This window comes from Euphorbia lathyris, chromosome 1 (genome assembly GCF_963576675.1).
Source record: "Euphorbia lathyris chromosome 1, ddEupLath1.1, whole genome shotgun sequence".
Classification (NCBI taxonomy): domain Eukaryota; kingdom Viridiplantae; phylum Streptophyta; class Magnoliopsida; order Malpighiales; family Euphorbiaceae; genus Euphorbia; species Euphorbia lathyris.
Window position 1 is genome coordinate 72,744,484 of NC_088910.1, and position 4,880 is coordinate 72,749,363.

Sequence of the window (4,880 nt, forward strand, 5' to 3'; positions counted from 1 at the left end):
TTCGGACTTTGTGCGGAAAAGGTGGTTTGGGTACAAAAGTTTTTGTACTTGAGTCAATTGGTGAACTTTTTGTGTTTGATATATCTTCTTTGGACTTAGGTAAATCAGTTCCTGGTAATGTTGCATCTCCGGGCATTTTCGGACCTAGATAATTTTTCCCTAAACGAAGAGTGATAGCCTTTACCTGCTCTTTCGGATTTTTTTCCGTATGGCTAGGAAGACTTCCCTCTTTTCGGGATGGAATTGATTAGCAAGTTGACCAATTTGGACCTCCAAATTATGGATGCTAGATGAGTGGTTTTTAATAAGCTGATCGAATTTATTTTCGATCCGTTTAAAACCATCGTCGTGATTACTTATTTTTCCACTGATAGCATCTATGAATTTGTCGATTTTAAAAGATAAAGTGCTAATCGTATCTCTTGACTGATTTTGATAATTACTGGTACGATTTTGATTAGCATTTGCATTATTATTATTGTCTTTCTAGTTAAAGTTAGGATGATTCCTCCATCCAGAATTATAAGTAGTAGAATAAGGATTATTGGTTTGGTTTTGCCCTTGGACAAAATTTACCTGTTCGATCTCACTCATACTTTCATAATCCATATCCGTTTGGATTGGATTACCATTGGTATCGCACGGTGCCATAAACCTATCAATTTTGTGCAATAAAGCAGAAAATTGGGCTTGTAACATCGCGACTAGATCAAGGTTCACTATACCTTTAACCGATGATGTGGTTGAGGATGACGGTTTTGCCACCGGTATATGTCCACGTTCCGCGGGCCACATACTGCTGTTGATTGCCATTTCCTCCAAAAGTTCTCTTGCTTGGACTGATGTTTTCTTCATAAATAGCCCTCCCGACATAGCATCTAATTAGCCTCTAGTTGTAGGATTTAGTCCATTATAAAATGTTTGCATTAGAAGTTCAGCGGGCAATTGGTGGTGTGGGCATAAACGTTGAAGTTCTTTAAAACGTTCCCAAGTCTCATAAAGAGTTTCATTATCATTTTGAGAAAAAGATGTTAACTCTTTTATGACTCTTGCAGTTTTTGCTAAAGGAGAATATTTTGATAAAAAAAAATTGGGCTAATTGTTTCCAAGTTGCAAACGTTGCACCTGGCATCGAAGTTAACCACTCTTTGGCTCTATCCTTCAAAGTGAAAGGAAAAAGGTGAAGTTTGATTGCTTCGGCAGTCACATCTGGGATTTTAAAAGTGTCACAAATTTCAAGGAAATTTGTCAAATGGGTATTAGGATTTTCGTTAGGTAACCCGTAAAATGTTACATTATTTTGCAACATATTAAGCAAAGCTGGCTTAATTTCAAATTAGTTTGCGGTGATTCTAGGTCTAACGATACTATTGGTTACACCGGCCATCCCTGGCCTAGCATAATCCATAAGTGTTGGTGGGTCTGCCATAATATCTGGCTCGGTATTTGTCTTTGATGGAGTTTTGTTTTTGTTTTTCTTGTTTTTCTTGTTCTTCCTAATGGTTTTTTCAATTTCTGGGTCTAATGGGTTTGGTGCAATGCCTGAACTTCGAGAACTGCGCATGAACCTGAAATAGTACACGAACCGAAACTACCTTCCAAACAGAATTTGAAAAATAAATAAGTTAGTAAATTAAAATTAATAAATTACAAAAATTAAAATAAGTATGTATAAACCTAGATTCGAAATAAAACACGAAAAATCTAAATTTTTGTTAAAAAATTTGGCGTTCCCCGGCAACGGCGCCAAAAACTTGTTGAGCGACTTCCGCAAGTGCACGGTATACGCTTGTAGTAATAAAAGATATCGAACCCACTGGGAACGCTTTTTAACTAAAACTTATTTTAATTCAGTTTTATTCACGTCTTTAGGTTTAACTAAAGAAAATCGTTTAATTAATTGTATTGGTTCGGATCAATTAGGTTTAGAAGAGAATATTATATTGAACTTAGAGAACAATTCTTTCTTGAGATTTTGATTACAAGACAGACGCTTTCGTATTTGGAATAAATCAAAGGTATAAAACTTATTTTCATTAAGCATAGAAAGCAACTATAACTTTGGTAAGATTATGAACATGGAATAATATAAGAATTTATGCAATTAGATGACTTTGAACCGTAGAAATCTCTCTAGATCGGAGCAGATTTCTACCTTAATCAAATTAGTATTTTATATCCGATAAGCCGCGATCACGATCATATCATCCGTAAAAACTAATTCTTTCAAGTGTTCAACAAAGTTTCTTTGTAAACTTGATTGTATGAAATGTTTTAATAAAAACATCAATTTATCATTTTGAAAATCATTTTGTCAGAACAATATCAAAATAACAACATGAAGAATATATTGAATAAAATAAATGTATTATTAGTGAATTGTTAATCTTCACAAGTTAACAGAGAGGGAGAAACATGGATAGCATTTTGATGAAATCTTTGAGATCCGGGTTGTCAATCTTTCCCTCAAACTCCGTAGGTTTGTCAGACCCTTTTGCGCTTCAGCCGTTAGTTCTTCTCGCTGAATCTTCGGAATAGAGACCGCTAGGTCCACTACCAGAATGAAAACTTATCTCTGATCAACCTTTGAAACTAAACTAATACTACTGTGTTTATAACTAATCTAATAACAACTTGTGTACTTCAAGTTTGTGTACAGAAATGTAATCTAACTTTCTAACTCTTTCTGAATCAGAGTTTCTTCAACATAATAACAACTCTCTAATTTCTCTAACTTTTTCCAACATTGATTTCTGAAATGGATCACTTATTTATAGTTGGTGAAGGGTCACTTTTATCCAAACGAACAGACGCGTTTTTTGGATTTAAACATGTGAAAGCTGTGCAGAATTCTTCGCTGTCTCAACTGAGATTCTGAAAATCTCAGTCGCGACAGGGGCATTCTTCCCCGTCTCTCGGCTGCTTCTCGTCTCCTTGAGTCGGTCTTCTGATTAATACGTATTTTTGGCACGTAACTTAGGTTTTTCCCTCGTTTTAGCTCCGTTTTAGCTCCTATTTGGATTTAACCAAATAATTAAGTACCTTGCATCAAAGAAGTATATAAAGACGTAAAAGTACTCTAGATGAATATAATTAGCACGATTTCAATGTAAATTTAACGTATTTATATATGATATTTTAGGTATATTTTGGGCTTAACACAGACCCTCTGTTTTAGTGTTAGAACCAGGAAACAAGGGGAGAAATACGAAAATAAATAAAAATTAGCAGACAGTAGGGAACACTTTTCAAGTTTATTGCTGTTAGGTAGACCGACAAACACGTGATTGAGACTTGGAGTAACAACCCGGACCCATGCAGCAAGCAGCAGTAATTATCAAAATGTGGTATCCCACGTACTTACACCGAAAAGACCTCCGACTTGGAGTAGATTTGACCCAAAAGGTCAATTCTAGAAGTGTAATAACTCAGAATTGACATTTTTAGTGAAGAACAGTTGTAATAAACGTGTTTTTTTGAACTAAAACTTGTAATTTGTGTGTTTTGGTTGTTTGAATCTCTCAAAAGGTTGTATTTTGGTAAGAATAGTGTAGAAAACTCACAATTTTCACTCACTTTCAGGTGTTTTCAAGTGGTTTTTCACTCAATTTCACTTAATTTCATAAAGAGTTTGATTCTTCCTCTCAAAAGTGTGTTTTCTGTTTTGTCCCTTTCGTCTGGCAGTTTCTTCCTCCTTTAGTAATGGGAAGTGGACGAAGACTACCAGAAAATTGACTAGAAACTGCCCAAAACCGTTAAGGATCGCCGATCGAAGATCCTAGTCCTCGATCGTGGAACAGGTCTTCGATCGAAGATCATTTTTACTTCAAATATTTTTTGACTTCATAAATGATTAATCAAAATAGATTTGATAAAATAAGGTAAAACGAACTAAAATGACTTAGAAAATGGAGCCCGAGTCCTTAGCTCGTATCTTGCACAACGCGTTGTGTGAAGCCCACCTACACTAACTGTTAGCTAGAGTGTAACGTAAACTCATCACTAGGGCCGGAAAAAGTTCATGCTCACAATCACCAAATCTAATTATGCATTCTCTAAACATTCAAAAGTTGAGGAATAACAGCTTAGACAAGCAACAGGTAATCAAAGCCGAAGTGAAAAAGCTGCTAGATTGTCAGCATATCAAGGAGGTGGTTTAGGCTGAGTGGATTGCTAATGTCGTATTGGTGAAAATGGCCAATGGAAAGTGGAGAATGTGTGTTGATTTCACGGACTTAAACAGGTCATGCCCGAAGGATTCATATCCTCTACCTTGCATCGACATTTTGATTGACTCAACTACTAGATATGCTATCTATTCACTTATGGATGTTGTAGCAGGGTACCATCAGATTCTTATGAATCCTAAAGATATTGCAAATGTTTGTTTTCTAACAGATGAAGGAACGTATGGTTACAACGTGATGCCTTTCGGTCTAAAGAATGGAGGAGCTACTTACCATAGACTGGTAAACAAGATATTTGGAGATATCATTGGAGAAAAAGTGGGGGTTTACATGGATGACATGATCGTCAAAAGTCGTTCGGTGGAAGAACACGCTGCGGATTTTGCTAGAATTTTTGCCACTTTACAAGAGCATAACTTGAAGCTGAATCCTGAATAATGTACTTTCAGAGTATTGTCAGGAAAGTTTTGGGGTTTCATGATTTCCCAGAGAGGTATTGAAGTGAAACCAGATAAAATTCAAGCAATTATCAACATGGAGCCACCGAAAAAAAGTCAATGATGTTCAGAAATTGAATGGGAAAATAAATTCTTTAGGGCGATTTATTTCTTGTTCGGCTAGGAGGTGCATGCCGTTTTACAAAAGTCTGAAAGGAATGAAGAATTTTACATGGACTACCAAATGTCAGGCATC

General features: G+C 35.9%; 1 non-coding gene across 1 annotated transcript; it reads left to right on the forward strand.

Annotated features, from left to right (window-relative positions):
• The first annotated feature begins 943 nt into the window (after positions 1-943).
• LOC136216047 (small nucleolar RNA R71) lies at positions 944-1,050 on the forward strand. Its single transcript, XR_010683042.1, has one exon. It is a non-coding gene; the product is annotated as a small nucleolar RNA R71 (small nucleolar RNA).
• The last annotated feature ends 3,830 nt before the right edge of the window (positions 1,051-4,880 follow it).